This window comes from Phaenicophaeus curvirostris, chromosome 6 (genome assembly GCF_032191515.1).
Source record: "Phaenicophaeus curvirostris isolate KB17595 chromosome 6, BPBGC_Pcur_1.0, whole genome shotgun sequence".
NCBI classification, from domain to species: domain Eukaryota; kingdom Metazoa; phylum Chordata; class Aves; order Cuculiformes; family Cuculidae; genus Phaenicophaeus; species Phaenicophaeus curvirostris.
Window position 1 is genome coordinate 29,568,829 of NC_091397.1, and position 18,657 is coordinate 29,587,485.

The following is an 18,657-nucleotide window of genomic DNA, read 5'->3' on the forward strand; positions in this document are numbered from 1 at the left end:
AGCAAAGAGAGTATCTCCCGCAGGGAAGCTGCTACCATCAAATGTTTGCCCTCATTAGACTCCCCTCTGGAAGCGCTTTCACTGCAAGCTGCAGATTCCCTCCTAACAGCAAGCTTTAGGATAGGGTACTGAATTGTAACTTACTTTCGCCTAATAATGCGATTTTAGCAAAGAGAGTATCTCCCGCAGGGAAGCTGCTACCATCAAATGTTTGCCTTCGTTAGACTCCCCTCTGGAAGCGCTTTCACTGCAAGCTGCAGATTCCCTCCGAACAGCAAGCTTTAGGATAGGGTACTGAATTGTAACTTACTTTCGCCTAATAATGCGATTTTGGCAAAGAGAGTATCTCCCGCAGGGAAGCTGCTACCATCAAATATTTGCCCTCGTTAGACTCCCCTCTGGAAGCGCTTTCTCTGCAAGCTGCAGATTCCCTCCTAACAGCAAGCTTTAGGATAGGGTACTGAATTGTAACTTACTTTCGCCTAATAATGCGATTTTGGCAACGAGAATATCTCCCGCAGGGAAGCTGCTACCATCAAATGTTTGCCCTCATTAGACTCCCCTCTGGAAGCGCTTTCACTGCAAGCTGCAGATACCCTCCTAACAGCAAGCTTTAGGATAGGGTCCTGAATTGTAACTTACTTTCGCCTAATAATGCGATTTTGGCAAAGAGAGTATCTCCCGCAGGGAAGCTGCTACCATCAAATATTTGCCCTCGTTAGACTCCCCTCTGGAAGCGCTTTCTCTGCAAGCTGCAGATTCCCTCCTAACAGCAAGCTTTAGGATAGGGTACTGAATTGTAACTTACTTTCGCCTAATAATGCGATTTTGGCAAAGAGAGTATCTCCCGCAGGGAAGCTGCTACCATCAAATGTTTGCCGTCATTAGACTCCCCTCTGGAAGCGCTTTCACTGCAAGCTGCAGATTCCCTCCTAACAGCAAGCTTTAGGATAGGGTACTGAATTGTAACTTACTTTCGCCTAATAATGCGATTTTGGCAAAGAGAGTATCTCCCGCAGGGAAGCTGCTACCATCAAATGTTTGCCTTCGTTAGACTCCCCTCTGGAAGCGCTTTCACTGCAAGCTGCAGATTCCCTCCGAACAGCAAGCTTTAGGATAGGGTACTGAATTGTAACTTACTTTCGCCTAATAATGCGATTTTGGCAAAGAGAGTATCTCCCGCAGGGAAGCTGCTACCATCAAATATTTGCCCTTGTTAGACTCCCCTCTGGAAGCGCTTTCACTGCAAGCTGCAGATTCCCTCCTAACAGCAAGCTTTAGGATAGGGTACTGAATTGTAACTTACTTTCGCCCAATAATGCGATTTTGGCAAAGAGAATATCTCCCGCAGGGAAGCTGCTACCATCAAATGTTTGCCCTCATTAGACTCCCCTCTGGAAGCGCTTTCACTGCAAGCTGCAGATTCCCTCCTAACAGCAAGCTTTAGGATAGGGTACTGAATTGTAACTTAACTGAGGCTAATAAGGCGATTTTAGCAAAGAGAGTATCTCCCGCAGGGAAGCTGCTACCCTCAAATCTTTGCCCTCATTAGACTCCCCTCTGGAAGCGCTTTCACTGCAAGCTGCAGATTCCCTCCTAACAGCAAGCTTTAGGATAGGGTACTGAATTGTAACTTACTTTCGCCTAATAATGCGATTTTGGCAAAGAGATTATCTCCCGCAGGGAAGCTGCTACCATCAAATATTTGCCCTCATTAGACTCCCCTCTGGAAGCGCTTTCACTGCAAGCTGCAGATTCCCTCCTAACAGCAAGCTTTAGGATAGGGTACTGAATTGTAACTTAACTGAGGCTAATAAGGCGATTTTAGCAAAGAGAGTATCTCCCGCAGGGAAGCTGCTACCATCAAATGTTTGCCCTCATTAGACTCCCCTCTGGAAGCGCTTTCACTGCAAGCTGCAGATTCCCTCCTAACAGCAAGCTTTAGGATAGGGTACTGAATTGTAACTTACTTTCGCCTAATAATGCGATTTTAGCAAAGAGAGTATCTCCCGCAGGGAAGCTGCTACCATCAAATGTTTGCCTTCGTTAGACTCCCCTCTGGAAGCGCTTTCACTGCAAGCTGCAGATTCCCTCCTAACAGCAAGCTTTAGGATAGGGTACTGAATTGTAACTTACTTTCGCCTAATAATGCGATTTTGGCAAAGAGAGTATCTCCCGCAGGGAAGCTGCTACCATCAAATATTTGCCCTCGTTAGACTCCCCTCTGGAAGCGCTTTCTCTGCAAGCTGCAGATTCCCTCCTAACAGCAAGCTTTAGGATAGGGTACTGAATTGTAACTTAACTGAGGCTAATAAGGCGATTTTGGCAACGAGAATATCTCCCGCAGGGAAGCTGCTACCATCAAATGTTTGCCCTCATTAGACTCCCCTCTGGAAGCGCTTTCACTGCAAGCTGCAGATACCCTCCTAACAGCAAGCTTTAGGATAGGGTCCTGAATTGTAACTTACTTTCGCCTAATAATGCGATTTTGGCAAAGAGAGTATCTCCCGCAGGGAAGCTGCTACCATCAAATATTTGCCCTCGTTAGACTCCCCTCTGGAAGCGCTTTCTCTGCAAGCTGCAGATTCCCTCCTAACAGCAAGCTTTAGGAGAGGGTACTGAATTGTATCTTAACTGCGGCTAAAAATGCGATATGGGAAAGAGAGTATCTCCCGCAGGGAAGCTGCTACCATCAAATGTTTGCCGTCATTAGACTCCCCTCTGGAAGCGCTTTCACTGCAAGCTGCAGATTCCCTCCTAACAGCAAGCTTTAGGATAGGGTACTGAATTGTAACTTACTTTCGCCTAATAATGCGATTTTGGCAAAGAGAGTATCTCCCGCAGGGAAGCTGCTACCATCAAATGTTTGCCTTCGTTAGACTCCCCTCTGGAAGCGCTTTCACTGCAAGCTGCAGATTCCCTCCGAACAGCAAGCTTTAGGATAGGGTACTGAATTGTAACTTACTTTCGCCTAATAATGCGATTTTGGCAAAGAGAGTATCTCCCGCAGGGAAGCTGCTACCATCAAATATTTGCCCTTGTTAGACTCCCCTCTGGAAGCGCTTTCACTGCAAGCTGCAGATTCCCTCCTAACAGCAAGCTTTAGGATAGGGTACTGAATTGTAACTTACTTTCGCCCAATAATGCGATTTTGGCAAAGAGAATATCTCCCGCAGGGAAGCTGCTACCATCAAATGTTTGCCCTCATTAGACTCCCCTCTGGAAGCGCTTTCACTGCAAGCTGCAGATTCCCTCCTAACAGCAAGCTTTAGGATAGGGTACTGAATTGTAACTTAACTGAGGCTAATAAGGCGATTTTAGCAAAGAGAGTATCTCCCGCAGGGAAGCTGCTACCCTCAAATCTTTGCCCTCATTAGACTCCCCTCTGGAAGCGCTTTCACTGCAAGCTGCAGATTCCCTCCTAACAGCAAGCTTTAGGATAGGGTACTGAATTGTAACTTACTTTCGCCTAATAATGCGATTTTGGCAAAGAGATTATCTCCCGCAGGGAAGCTGCTACCATCAAATGCTTGCCCTCATTAGACTCCCCTCTGGAAGCGCTTTCACTGCAAGCTGCAGATTCCCTCCTAACAGCAAGCTTTAGGATAGGGTACTGAATTTTATCTTAACTGAGGCTTATAAGGCGATTTTGGCAAAGAGAATATTTCCCGCAGGGAAGCTGCTACCATCAAATGTTTGCCCTCATTAGACTCCCCTCTGGAAGCGCTTTCACTGCAAGCTGCAGATTCCCTCCTAACAGCAAGCTGTAGGATAGGGTACTGAATTGTAACTTACTTTCGACTAATAATGCGATTTTGGCAAAGAGAATATCTCCCGCAGGGAAGCTGCTACCATCAAATGTTTGCCCTCATTAGACTCCCCTCTGGAAGCGCTTTCACTGCAAGCTGCAGATTCCCTCCTAACAGCAAGCTTTAGGATAGGGTCCTGAATTGCAACTTACTTTCGCCCAATAATGCGATTTTGGCAAAGAGATTATCTCCCGCAGGGAAGCTGCTACCATCAAATGTTTGCCCTCATTAGACTCCCCTCTGGAAGCGCTTTCACTGCAAGCTGCAGATTCCCTCCTAACAGCAAGCTTTAGGATAGGGTACTTAATTGTAACTTACTTTCGCCTAATAATGCGATTTTGGCAAAGAGATTATCTCCCGCAGGGAAGCTGCTACCATCAAATGTTTGCCCTCATTAGACTCCCCTCTGGAAGCGCTTTCACTGCAAGCTGCAGATTCCCTCCTAACAGCAAGCTTTAGGATAGGGTACTGAATTGTAACTTACTTTCGCCTAATAATGCGATTTTGGCAAAGAAAGTATCTCCCGCAGGGAAGCTGCTACCATCAAATGTTTGCCCTCATTAGACTCCCCTCTGGAAGCGCTTTCACTGCAAGCTGCAGATTCCCTCCTAACAGCAAGCTTTAGGATAGGGTACTGAATTGTAACTTACTTTCGCCTAATAATGCGATTTTGGCAAAGGGATTATCTCCCGCAGGGAAGCTGCTACCATCAAATGTTTGCCCTCATTAGACTCCCCTCTGGAAGCACTTTCACTGCAAGCTGCAGATTCCCTCCTAACAGCAAGCTTTAGGATAGGGTACTGAATTGTAACTTACTTTCGCCTAATAATGCGATTTTGGCAAAGAGACTATCTCCCGCAGGGAAGCTGCTACCATCAAATGTTTGCCCTCATTAGACTCCCCTATGGAAGCGCTTTCACTGCAAGCTGCAGATTCCCTCCTAACAGCAAGCTTTAGGATAGGGTACTGAATTGTAACTTACTTTCGCCTAATAATGCGATTTTGGCAAAGAGAGTATCTCCCGCAGGGAAGCTGTTACCATCAAATGTTTGCCCTCGTTAGACTCCCCTCTGGAAGCGCATTCACTGCAAGCTGCAGAATCCCTCCTAACAGCAAGCTTTAGGATAGGGTACTGAATTGTAACTTACTTTCGCCTAATAATGCGATTTTAGCAAAGAGAGTATCTCCCGCAGGGAAGCTGCTACCATCAAATGTTTGCCCTCATTAGACTCCCCTCTGGAAGCGCTTTCACTGCAAGCTGCAGATTCCCTCCTAACAGCAAGCTTTAGGATAGGGTACTGAATTGTAACTTAACTGAGGCTAATAATGCGATTTTGGCAAAGAGACTATCTCCCGCAGGGAAGCTGCTACCATCAAATGTTTGCCTTCGTTAGACTCCCCTCTGGAAGCGCTTTCACTGCAAGCTGCAGATTCCCTCCGAACAGCAAGCTTTAGGATAGGGTACTGAATTGTAACTTACTTTCGCCTAATAATGCGATTTTGGCAAAGAGAGTATCTCCCGCAGGGAAGCTGCTACCATCAAATATTTGCCCTCGTTAGACTCCCCTCTGGAAGCGCTTTCTCTGCAAGCTGCAGATTCCCTCCTAACAGCAAGCTTTAGGATAGGGTACTGAATTGTAACTTAACTGAGGCTAATAAGGCGATTTTGGCAACGAGAATATCTCCCGCAGGGAAGCTGCTACCATCAAATGTTTGCCCTCATTAGACTCCCCTCTGGAAGCGCTTTCACTGCAAGCTGCAGATACCCTCCTAACAGCAAGCTTTAGGATAGGGTCCTGAATTGTAACTTACTTTCGCCTAATAATGCGATTTTGGCAAAGAGAGTATCTCCCGCAGGGAAGCTGCTACCATCAAATATTTGCCCTCGTTAGACTCCCCTCTGGAAGCGCTTTCTCTGCAAGCTGCAGATTCCCTCCTAACAGCAAGCTTTAGGATAGGGTACTGAATTGTAACTTACTTTCGCCTAATAATGCGATTTTGGCAAAGAGAGTATCTCCCGCAGGGAAGCTGCTACCATCAAATGTTTGCCGTCATTAGACTCCCCTCTGGAAGCGCTTTCACTGCAAGCTGCAGATTCCCTCCTAACAGCAAGCTTTAGGATAGGGTACTGAATTGTAACTTACTTTCGCCTAATAATGCGATTTTGGCAAAGAGAGTATCTCCCGCAGGGAAGCTGCTACCATCAAATGTTTGCCTTCGTTAGACTCCCCTCTGGAAGCGCTTTCACTGCAAGCTGCAGATTCCCTCCGAACAGCAAGCTTTAGGATAGGGTACTGAATTGTAACTTACTTTCGCCTAATAATGCGATTTTGGCAAAGAGAGTATCTCCCGCAGGGAAGCTGCTACCATCAAATATTTGCCCTTGTTAGACTCCCCTCTGGAAGCGCTTTCACTGCAAGCTGCAGATTCCCTCCTAACAGCAAGCTTTAGGATAGGGTACTGAATTGTAACTTACTTTCGCCCAATAATGCGATTTTGGCAAAGAGAATATCTCCCGCAGGGAAGCTGCTACCATCAAATGTTTGCCCTCATTAGACTCCCCTCTGGAAGCGCTTTCACTGCAAGCTGCAGATTCCCTCCTAACAGCAAGCTTTAGGATAGGGTACTGAATTGTAACTTAACTGAGGCTAATAAGGCGATTTTAGCAAAGAGAGTATCTCCCGCAGGGAAGCTGCTACCCTCAAATCTTTGCCCTCATTAGACTCCCCTCTGGAAGCGCTTTCACTGCAAGCTGCAGATTCCCTCCTAACAGCAAGCTTTAGGATAGGGTACTGAATTGTAACTTACTTTCGCCTAATAATGCGATTTTGGCAAAGAGATTATCTCCCGCAGGGAAGCTGCTACCATCAAATGCTTGCCCTCATTAGACTCCCCTCTGGAAGCGCTTTCACTGCAAGCTGCAGATTCCCTCCTAACAGCAAGCTTTAGGATAGGGTACTGAATTTTATCTTAACTGAGGCTTATAAGGCGATTTTGGCAAAGAGAATATTTCCCGCAGGGAAGCTGCTACCATCAAATGTTTGCCCTCATTAGACTCCCCTCTGGAAGCGCTTTCACTGCAAGCTGCAGATTCCCTCCTAACAGCAAGCTGTAGGATAGGGTACTGAATTGTAACTTACTTTCGACTAATAATGCGATTTTGGCAAAGAGAATATCTCCCGCAGGGAAGCTGCTACCATCAAATGTTTGCCCTCATTAGACTCCCCTCTGGAAGCGCTTTCACTGCAAGCTGCAGATTCCCTCCTAACAGCAAGCTTTAGGATAGGGTCCTGAATTGCAACTTACTTTCGCCCAATAATGCGATTTTGGCAAAGAGATTATCTCCCGCAGGGAAGCTGCTACCATCAAATGTTTGCCCTCATTAGACTCCCCTCTGGAAGCGCTTTCACTGCAAGCTGCAGATTCCCTCCTAACAGCAAGCTTTAGGATAGGGTACTTAATTGTAACTTACTTTCGCCTAATAATGCGATTTTGGCAAAGAGATTATCTCCCGCAGGGAAGCTGCTACCATCAAATGTTTGCCCTCATTAGACTCCCCTCTGGAAGCGCTTTCACTGCAAGCTGCAGATTCCCTCCTAACAGCAAGCTTTAGGATAGGGTACTGAATTGTAACTTACTTTCGCCTAATAATGCGATTTTGGCAAAGAAAGTATCTCCCGCAGGGAAGCTGCTACCATCAAATGTTTGCCCTCATTAGACTCCCCTCTGGAAGCGCTTTCACTGCAAGCTGCAGATTCCCTCCTAACAGCAAGCTTTAGGATAGGGTACTGAATTGTAACTTACTTTCGCCTAATAATGCGATTTTGGCAAAGGGATTATCTCCCGCAGGGAAGCTGCTACCATCAAATGTTTGCCCTCATTAGACTCCCCTCTGGAAGCACTTTCACTGCAAGCTGCAGATTCCCTCCTAACAGCAAGCTTTAGGATAGGGTACTGAATTGTAACTTACTTTCGCCTAATAATGCGATTTTGGCAAAGAGACTATCTCCCGCAGGGAAGCTGCTACCATCAAATGTTTGCCCTCATTAGACTCCCCTATGGAAGCGCTTTCACTGCAAGCTGCAGATTCCCTCCTAACAGCAAGCTTTAGGATAGGGTACTGAATTGTAACTTACTTTCGCCTAATAATGCGATTTTGGCAAAGAGAGTATCTCCCGCAGGGAAGCTGTTACCATCAAATGTTTGCCCTCGTTAGACTCCCCTCTGGAAGCGCATTCACTGCAAGCTGCAGAATCCCTCCTAACAGCAAGCTTTAGGATAGGGTACTGAATTGTAACTTACTTTCGCCTAATAATGCGATTTTAGCAAAGAGAGTATCTCCCGCAGGGAAGCTGCTACCATCAAATGTTTGCCCTCATTAGACTCCCCTCTGGAAGCGCTTTCACTGCAAGCTGCAGATTCCCTCCTAACAGCAAGCTTTAGGATAGGGTACTGAATTGTAACTTAACTGAGGCTAATAATGCGATTTTGGCAAAGAGACTATCTCCCGCAGGGAAGCTGCTACCATCAAATGTTTGCCTTCGTTAGACTCCCCTCTGGAAGCGCTTTCACTGCAAGCTGCAGATTCCCTCCGAACAGCAAGCTTTAGGATAGGGTACTGAATTGTAACTTACTTTCGCCTAATAATGCGATTTTGGCAAAGAGAGTATCTCCCGCAGGGAAGCTGCTACCATCAAATATTTGCCCTCGTTAGACTCCCCTCTGGAAGCGCTTTCTCTGCAAGCTGCAGATTCCCTCCTAACAGCAAGCTTTAGGATAGGGTACTGAATTGTAACTTAACTGAGGCTAATAAGGCGATTTTGGCAACGAGAATATCTCCCGCAGGGAAGCTGCTACCATCAAATGTTTGCCCTCATTAGACTCCCCTCTGGAAGCGCTTTCACTGCAAGCTGCAGATACCCTCCTAACAGCAAGCTTTAGGATAGGGTCCTGAATTGTAACTTACTTTCGCCTAATAATGCGATTTTGGCAAAGAGAGTATCTCCCGCAGGGAAGCTGCTACCATCAAATATTTGCCCTCGTTAGACTCCCCTCTGGAAGCGCTTTCTCTGCAAGCTGCAGATTCCCTCCTAACAGCAAGCTTTAGGATAGGGTACTGAATTGTAACTTACTTTCGCCTAATAATGCGATTTTGGCAAAGAGAGTATCTCCCGCAGGGAAGCTGCTACCATCAAATGTTTGCCGTCATTAGACTCCCCTCTGGAAGCGCTTTCACTGCAAGCTGCAGATTCCCTCCTAACAGCAAGCTTTAGGATAGGGTACTGAATTGTAACTTACTTTCGCCTAATAATGCGATTTTGGCAAAGAGAGTATCTCCCGCAGGGAAGCTGCTACCATCAAATGTTTGCCTTCGTTAGACTCCCCTCTGGAAGCGCTTTCACTGCAAGCTGCAGATTCCCTCCGAACAGCAAGCTTTAGGATAGGGTACTGAATTGTAACTTACTTTCGCCTAATAATGCGATTTTGGCAAAGAGAGTATCTCCCGCAGGGAAGCTGCTACCATCAAATATTTGCCCTTGTTAGACTCCCCTCTGGAAGCGCTTTCACTGCAAGCTGCAGATTCCCTCCTAACAGCAAGCTTTAGGATAGGGTACTGAATTGTAACTTACTTTCGCCCAATAATGCGATTTTGGCAAAGAGAATATCTCCCGCAGGGAAGCTGCTACCATCAAATGTTTGCCCTCATTAGACTCCCCTCTGGAAGCGCTTTCACTGCAAGCTGCAGATTCCCTCCTAACAGCAAGCTTTAGGATAGGGTACTGAATTGTAACTTAACTGAGGCTAATAAGGCGATTTTAGCAAAGAGAGTATCTCCCGCAGGGAAGCTGCTACCCTCAAATCTTTGCCCTCATTAGACTCCCCTCTGGAAGCGCTTTCACTGCAAGCTGCAGATTCCCTCCTAACAGCAAGCTTTAGGATAGGGTACTGAATTGTAACTTACTTTCGCCTAATAATGCGATTTTGGCAAAGAGATTATCTCCCGCAGGGAAGCTGCTACCATCAAATGCTTGCCCTCATTAGACTCCCCTCTGGAAGCGCTTTCACTGCAAGCTGCAGATTCCCTCCTAACAGCAAGCTTTAGGATAGGGTACTGAATTTTATCTTAACTGAGGCTTATAAGGCGATTTTGGCAAAGAGAATATTTCCCGCAGGGAAGCTGCTACCATCAAATGTTTGCCCTCATTAGACTCCCCTCTGGAAGCGCTTTCACTGCAAGCTGCAGATTCCCTCCTAACAGCAAGCTGTAGGATAGGGTACTGAATTGTAACTTACTTTCGACTAATAATGCGATTTTGGCAAAGAGAATATCTCCCGCAGGGAAGCTGCTACCATCAAATGTTTGCCCTCATTAGACTCCCCTCTGGAAGCGCTTTCACTGCAAGCTGCAGATTCCCTCCTAACAGCAAGCTTTAGGATAGGGTCCTGAATTGCAACTTACTTTCGCCCAATAATGCGATTTTGGCAAAGAGATTATCTCCCGCAGGGAAGCTGCTACCATCAAATGTTTGCCCTCATTAGACTCCCCTCTGGAAGCGCTTTCACTGCAAGCTGCAGATTCCCTCCTAACAGCAAGCTTTAGGATAGGGTACTTAATTGTAACTTACTTTCGCCTAATAATGCGATTTTGGCAAAGAGAGTATCTCCCGCAGGGAAGCTGCTACCATCAAATGTTTGCCCTCATTAGACTCCCCTCTGGAAGCGCTTTCACTGCAAGCTGCAGATTCCCTCCTAACAGCAAGCTTTAGGATAGGGTACTGAATTGTAACTTACTTTCGCCTAATAATGCGATTTTGGCAAAGAAAGTATCTCCCGCAGGGAAGCTGCTACCATCAAATGTTTGCCCTCATTAGACTCCCCTCTGGAAGCGCTTTCACTGCAAGCTGCAGATTCCCTCCTAACAGCAAGCTTTAGGATAGGGTACTGAATTGTAACTTACTTTCGCCTAATAATGCGATTTTGGCAAAGGGATTATCTCCCGCAGGGAAGCTGCTACCATCAAATGTTTGCCCTCATTAGACTCCCCTCTGGAAGCACTTTCACTGCAAGCTGCAGATTCCCTCCTAACAGCAAGCTTTAGGATAGGGTACTGAATTGTAACTTACTTTCGCCTAATAATGCGATTTTGGCAAAGAGACTATCTCCCGCAGGGAAGCTGCTACCATCAAATGTTTGCCCTCATTAGACTCCCCTATGGAAGCGCTTTCACTGCAAGCTGCAGATTCCCTCCTAACAGCAAGCTTTAGGATAGGGTACTGAATTGTAACTTACTTTCGCCTAATAATGCGATTTTGGCAAAGAGAGTATCTCCCGCAGGGAAGCTGTTACCATCAAATGTTTGCCCTCGTTAGACTCCCCTCTGGAAGCGCATTCACTGCAAGCTGCAGAATCCCTCCTAACAGCAAGCTTTAGGATAGGGTACTGAATTGTAACTTACTTTCGCCTAATAATGCGATTTTAGCAAAGAGAGTATCTCCCGCAGGGAAGCTGCTACCATCAAATGTTTGCCCTCATTAGACTCCCCTCTGGAAGCGCTTTCACTGCAAGCTGCAGATTCCCTCCTAACAGCAAGCTTTAGGATAGGGTACTGAATTGTAACTTAACTGAGGCTAATAATGCGATTTTGGCAAAGAGACTATCTCCCGCAGGGAAGCTGCTACCATCAAATGTTTGCCTTCGTTAGACTCCCCTCTGGAAGCGCTTTCACTGCAAGCTGCAGATTCCCTCCGAACAGCAAGCTTTAGGATAGGGTACTGAATTGTAACTTACTTTCGCCTAATAATGCGATTTTGGCAAAGAGAGTATCTCCCGCAGGGAAGCTGCTACCATCAAATATTTGCCCTCGTTAGACTCCCCTCTGGAAGCGCTTTCTCTGCAAGCTGCAGATTCCCTCCTAACAGCAAGCTTTAGGATAGGGTACTGAATTGTAACTTAACTGAGGCTAATAAGGCGATTTTGGCAACGAGAATATCTCCCGCAGGGAAGCTGCTACCATCAAATGTTTGCCCTCATTAGACTCCCCTCTGGAAGCGCTTTCACTGCAAGCTGCAGATACCCTCCTAACAGCAAGCTTTAGGATAGGGTCCTGAATTGTAACTTACTTTCGCCTAATAATGCGATTTTGGCAAAGAGAGTATCTCCCGCAGGGAAGCTGCTACCATCAAATATTTGCCCTCGTTAGACTCCCCTCTGGAAGCGCTTTCTCTGCAAGCTGCAGATTCCCTCCTAACAGCAAGCTTTAGGATAGGGTACTGAATTGTAACTTACTTTCGCCTAATAATGCGATTTTGGCAAAGAGAGTATCTCCCGCAGGGAAGCTGCTACCATCAAATGTTTGCCGTCATTAGACTCCCCTCTGGAAGCGCTTTCACTGCAAGCTGCAGATTCCCTCCTAACAGCAAGCTTTAGGATAGGGTACTGAATTGTAACTTACTTTCGCCTAATAATGCGATTTTGGCAAAGAGAGTATCTCCCGCAGGGAAGCTGCTACCATCAAATGTTTGCCTTCGTTAGACTCCCCTCTGGAAGCGCTTTCACTGCAAGCTGCAGATTCCCTCCGAACAGCAAGCTTTAGGATAGGGTACTGAATTGTAACTTACTTTCGCCTAATAATGCGATTTTGGCAAAGAGAGTATCTCCCGCAGGGAAGCTGCTACCATCAAATATTTGCCCTTGTTAGACTCCCCTCTGGAAGCGCTTTCACTGCAAGCTGCAGATTCCCTCCTAACAGCAAGCTTTAGGATAGGGTACTGAATTGTAACTTACTTTCGCCCAATAATGCGATTTTGGCAAAGAGAATATCTCCCGCAGGGAAGCTGCTACCATCAAATGTTTGCCCTCATTAGACTCCCCTCTGGAAGCGCTTTCACTGCAAGCTGCAGATTCCCTCCTAACAGCAAGCTTTAGGATAGGGTACTGAATTGTAACTTAACTGAGGCTAATAAGGCGATTTTAGCAAAGAGAGTATCTCCCGCAGGGAAGCTGCTACCCTCAAATCTTTGCCCTCATTAGACTCCCCTCTGGAAGCGCTTTCACTGCAAGCTGCAGATTCCCTCCTAACAGCAAGCTTTAGGATAGGGTACTGAATTGTAACTTACTTTCGCCTAATAATGCGATTTTGGCAAAGAGATTATCTCCCGCAGGGAAGCTGCTACCATCAAATGCTTGCCCTCATTAGACTCCCCTCTGGAAGCGCTTTCACTGCAAGCTGCAGATTCCCTCCTAACAGCAAGCTTTAGGATAGGGTACTGAATTTTATCTTAACTGAGGCTTATAAGGCGATTTTGGCAAAGAGAATATTTCCCGCAGGGAAGCTGCTACCATCAAATGTTTGCCCTCATTAGACTCCCCTCTGGAAGCGCTTTCACTGCAAGCTGCAGATTCCCTCCTAACAGCAAGCTGTAGGATAGGGTACTGAATTGTAACTTACTTTCGACTAATAATGCGATTTTGGCAAAGAGAATATCTCCCGCAGGGAAGCTGCTACCATCAAATGTTTGCCCTCATTAGACTCCCCTCTGGAAGCGCTTTCACTGCAAGCTGCAGATTCCCTCCTAACAGCAAGCTTTAGGATAGGGTCCTGAATTGCAACTTACTTTCGCCCAATAATGCGATTTTGGCAAAGAGATTATCTCCCGCAGGGAAGCTGCTACCATCAAATGTTTGCCCTCATTAGACTCCCCTCTGGAAGCGCTTTCACTGCAAGCTGCAGATTCCCTCCTAACAGCAAGCTTTAGGATAGGGTACTTAATTGTAACTTACTTTCGCCTAATAATGCGATTTTGGCAAAGAGAGTATCTCCCGCAGGGAAGCTGCTACCATCAAATGTTTGCCCTCATTAGACTCCCCTCTGGAAGCGCTTTCACTGCAAGCTGCAGATTCCCTCCTAACAGCAAGCTTTAGGATAGGGTACTGAATTGTAACTTACTTTCGCCTAATAATGCGATTTTGGCAAAGAAAGTATCTCCCGCAGGGAAGCTGCTACCATCAAATGTTTGCCCTCATTAGACTCCCCTCTGGAAGCGCTTTCACTGCAAGCTGCAGATTCCCTCCTAACAGCAAGCTTTAGGATAGGGTACTGAATTGTAACTTACTTTCGCCTAATAATGCGATTTTGGCAAAGGGATTATCTCCCGCAGGGAAGCTGCTACCATCAAATGTTTGCCCTCATTAGACTCCCCTCTGGAAGCACTTTCACTGCAAGCTGCAGATTCCCTCCTAACAGCAAGCTTTAGGATAGGGTACTGAATTGTAACTTACTTTCGCCTAATAATGCGATTTTGGCAAAGAGACTATCTCCCGCAGGGAAGCTGCTACCATCAAATGTTTGCCCTCATTAGACTCCCCTATGGAAGCGCTTTCACTGCAAGCTGCAGATTCCCTCCTAACAGCAAGCTTTAGGATAGGGTACTGAATTGTAACTTACTTTCGCCTAATAATGCGATTTTGGCAAAGAGAGTATCTCCCGCAGGGAAGCTGTTACCATCAAATGTTTGCCCTCGTTAGACTCCCCTCTGGAAGCGCATTCACTGCAAGCTGCAGAATCCCTCCTAACAGCAAGCTTTAGGATAGGGTACTGAATTGTAACTTACTTTCGCCTAATAATGCGATTTTAGCAAAGAGAGTATCTCCCGCAGGGAAGCTGCTACCATCAAATGTTTGCCCTCATTAGACTCCCCTCTGGAAGCGCTTTCACTGCAAGCTGCAGATTCCCTCCTAACAGCAAGCTTTAGGATAGGGTACTGAATTGTAACTTACTTTCGCCTAATAATGCGATTTTGGCAAAGAGACTATCTCCCGCAGGGAAGCTGCTACCATCAAATGTTTGCCTTCGTTAGACTCCCCTCTGGAAGCGCTTTCACTGCAAGCTGCAGATTCCCTCCGAACAGCAAGCTTTAGGATAGGGTACTGAATTGTAACTTACTTTCGCCTAATAATGCGATTTTGGCAAAGAGAGTATCTCCCGCAGGGAAGCTGCTACCATCAAATATTTGCCCTCGTTAGACTCCCCTCTGGAAGCGCTTTCTCTGCAAGCTGCAGATTCCCTCCTAACAGCAAGCTTTAGGATAGGGTACTGAATTGTAACTTAACTGAGGCTAATAAGGCGATTTTGGCAACGAGAATATCTCCCGCAGGGAAGCTGCTACCATCAAATGTTTGCCCTCATTAGACTCCCCTCTGGAAGCGCTTTCACTGCAAGCTGCAGATACCCTCCTAACAGCAAGCTTTAGGATAGGGTCCTGAATTGTAACTTACTTTCGCCTAATAATGCGATTTTGGCAAAGAGAGTATCTCCCGCAGGGAAGCTGCTACCATCAAATGTTTGCCGTCATTAGACTCCCCTCTGGAAGCGCTTTCACTGCAAGCTGCAGATTCCCTCCTAACAGCAAGCTTTAGGATAGGGTACTGAATTGTAACTTACTTTCGCCTAATAATGCGATTTTGGCAAAGAGAGTATCTCCCGCAGGGAAGCTGCTACCATCAAATGTTTGCCTTCGTTAGACTCCCCTCTGGAAGCGCTTTCACTGCAAGCTGCAGATTCCCTCCGAACAGCAAGCTTTAGGATAGGGTACTGAATTGTAACTTACTTTCGCCTAATAATGCGATTTTGGCAAAGAGAGTATCTCCCGCAGGGAAGCTGCTACCATCAAATATTTGCCCTTGTTAGACTCCCCTCTGGAAGCGCTTTCACTGCAAGCTGCAGATTCCCTCCTAACAGCAAGCTTTAGGATAGGGTACTGAATTGTAACTTACTTTCGCCCAATAATGCGATTTTGGCAAAGAGAATATCTCCCGCAGGGAAGCTGCTACCATCAAATGTTTGCCCTCATTAGACTCCCCTCTGGAAGCGCTTTCACTGCAAGCTGCAGATTCCCTCCTAACAGCAAGCTTTAGGATAAGGTACTGAATTGTAACTTTCTTTCGCCTAATAATGCGATTTTGGCAAAGAGAGTATCTCCCGCAGGGAAGCTGCTACCATCAAATGTTTGCCCTCATTAGACTCCCCTCTGGAAGCGCTTTCACTGCAAGCTGCAGATTCCCTCCTAACAGCAAGCTTTAGGATAGGGTACTGAATTGTAACTTAACTGAGGATAATAAGGCGATTTTGTCAAAGAGACTATCTCCCGCAGGGAAGCTGCTACCATCAAATGTTTGCCCTCGTTAGACTCCCCTCTGGAAGCGCTTTCACTGCAAGCTGCAGATTCCCTCCTAACAGCAAGCTTTAGGATAGGGTACTGAATTGTAACTTAACTGAGGCTAATAAGGCGATTTTAGCAAAGAGAGTATCTCCCGCAGGGAAGCTGCTACCATCAAATGTTTGCCCTCGTTAGACTCCCCTCTGGAAGCGCTTTCACTGCAAGCTGCAGATTCCCTCCTAACAGCAAGCTTTAGGATAGGGTACTGAATTGTAACTTACTTTCGCCTAATAATGCGATATTGGCAAAGAGACTATCTCCCGCAGGGAAGCTGCTACCATCAAATGCTTGCCCTCATTAGACTCCCCTCTGGAAGCGCTTTCACTGCAAGCTGCAGATTCCCTCCTAACAGCAAGCTTTAGGATAGGGTACTGAATTGTAACTTACTTTCGCCTAATAATGCGATTTTGGCAAAGAGAATATCTCCCGCAGGGAAGCTGCTACCATCAAATGTTTGCCCTCATTAGACTCCCCTCTGGAAACGCTTTCACTGCAAGCTGCAAATTCCCTCCGAACAGCAAGCTTTAGGATAGGGTACTGAATTGTAACTTACTTTCGCCTAATAATGCGATATTGGCAAAGAGACTATCTCCCGCAGGGAAGCTGCTACCATCAAATGCTTGCCCTCATTAGACTCCCCTCTGGAAGCGCTTTCACTGCAAGCTGCAGATTCCCTCCTAACAGCAAGCTTTAGGATAGGGTACTGAATTGTATCTTAACTGAGTCTAAAAAGGCGATTTTGGCAAAGAGACTATCTCCCGCAGGGAAGCTGCTACCATCAAATGTTTGCCCTCATTAGACTCCCCTCTGGAAGCGCTTTCACTGCAAGCTGCAGATTCCCTCCTAACAGCAAGCTTTAGGATAAGGTACTGAATTGTAACTTACTTTCGCCTAATAATGCGATTTTGGCAAAGAGAGTATCTCCCGCAGGGAAGCTGCTACCATCAAATGTTTGCCCTCATTAGACTCCCCTCTGGAAGCGATTTCACTGCAAGCTGCAGATTCCCTCCTAACAGCAAGCTTTAGGATAGGGTACTGAATTGTTACTTACTTTCGCCTAATAATGCGATTTTGGCAAAGAGATTATCTCCCGCAGGGAAGCTGCTACCATCAAATGTTTGCCCTCATTAGACTCCCCTCTGGAAGCGCTTTCACTGCAAGCTGCAGATTCCCTCCTAACAGCAAGCTTTAGGATAGGGTACTGAATTGTAACTTACTTTCGCATAATAATGCGATTTTGGCAAAGGGATTATCTCCCGCAGGGAAGCTGCTACCATCAAATGTTTGCCCTCGTTAGACTCCCCTCTGGAAGCGCTTTCACTGCAAGCTGCAGATTCCCTCCTAACAGCAAGCTTTAGGATAGGGTACTGAATTGTAACTTACTTTCGCCTAATAATGCGATTTTGGCAAAGAGACTATCTCCCGCAGGGAAGCTGCTACCATCAAATATTTGCCCTCATTAGACTCCCCTCTGGAAGCGCTTTCACTGCAAGCTGCAGATTCCCTACTAACAGCAAGCTTTAGGATAGGGTCCTGAATTGTAACTTACTTTCGCCTAATAATGCGATTTTGGCAAAGAGAGTATCTCCCGCACGGAAGCTGTTACCATCAAATGTTTGCCCTCGTTAGACTCCCCTCTGGAAGCGCATTCACTGCAAGCTGCAGATTCCCTCCTAACAGCAAGCTTTAGGATAGGGTACTGAATTGTAACTTACTTTCGCCTAATAATGCGATTTTGGCAAAGAGAGTATCTCCCGCAGGGAAGCTGCTACCATCAAATGTTTGCCCTCATTAGACTCCCCTCTGGAAGCGCTTTCACTGCAAGCTGCAGATTCCCTCCTAACAGCAAGCTTTAGGATAGGGTACTGAATTGTAACTTACTTTCGCCTAATAATGCGATTTTGGCAAAGAGACTATCTCCCGCAGGGAAGCTGCTACCATCAAATGTTTGCCGTCATTAGACTCCCCTCTGGAAGCGCTTTCACTGCAAGCTGCAGATTCCCTCCTAACAGCAAGCTTTAGGATAGGGTACTGAATTGTAACTTACTTTCGCCTAATAATGCGATTTTGGCAAAGAGAGTATCTCCCGCAGGGAAGCTGCTACCATCAAATGTTTGCCTTCGTTAGACTCCCCTCTGGAAGCGCTTTCACTGCAAGCTGCAGATTCCCTCCGAACAGCAAGCTTTAGGATAGGGTACTGAATTGTAACTTACTTTCGCCTAATAATGCGATTTTGGCAAAGAGAGTATCTCCCGCAGGGAAGCTGCTACCATCAAATATTTGCCCTTGTTAGACTCCCCTCTGGAAGCGCTTTCACTGCAAGCTGCAGATTCCCTCCTAACAGCAAGCTTTAGGATAGGGTACTGAATTGTAACTTAACTGAGGCTAATAAGGCGATTTTAGCAAAGAGAGTATCTCCCGCAGGGAAGCTGCTACCCTCAAATCTTTGCCCTCATTAGACTCCCCTCTGGAAGCGCTTTCACTGCAAGCTGCAGATTCCCTCCTAACAGCAAGCTTTAGGATAGGGTACTGAATTGTAACTTACTTTCGCCTAATAATGCGATTTTGGCAAAGAGATTATCTCCCGCAGGGAAGCTGCTACCATCAAATGCTTGCCCTCATTAGACTCCCCT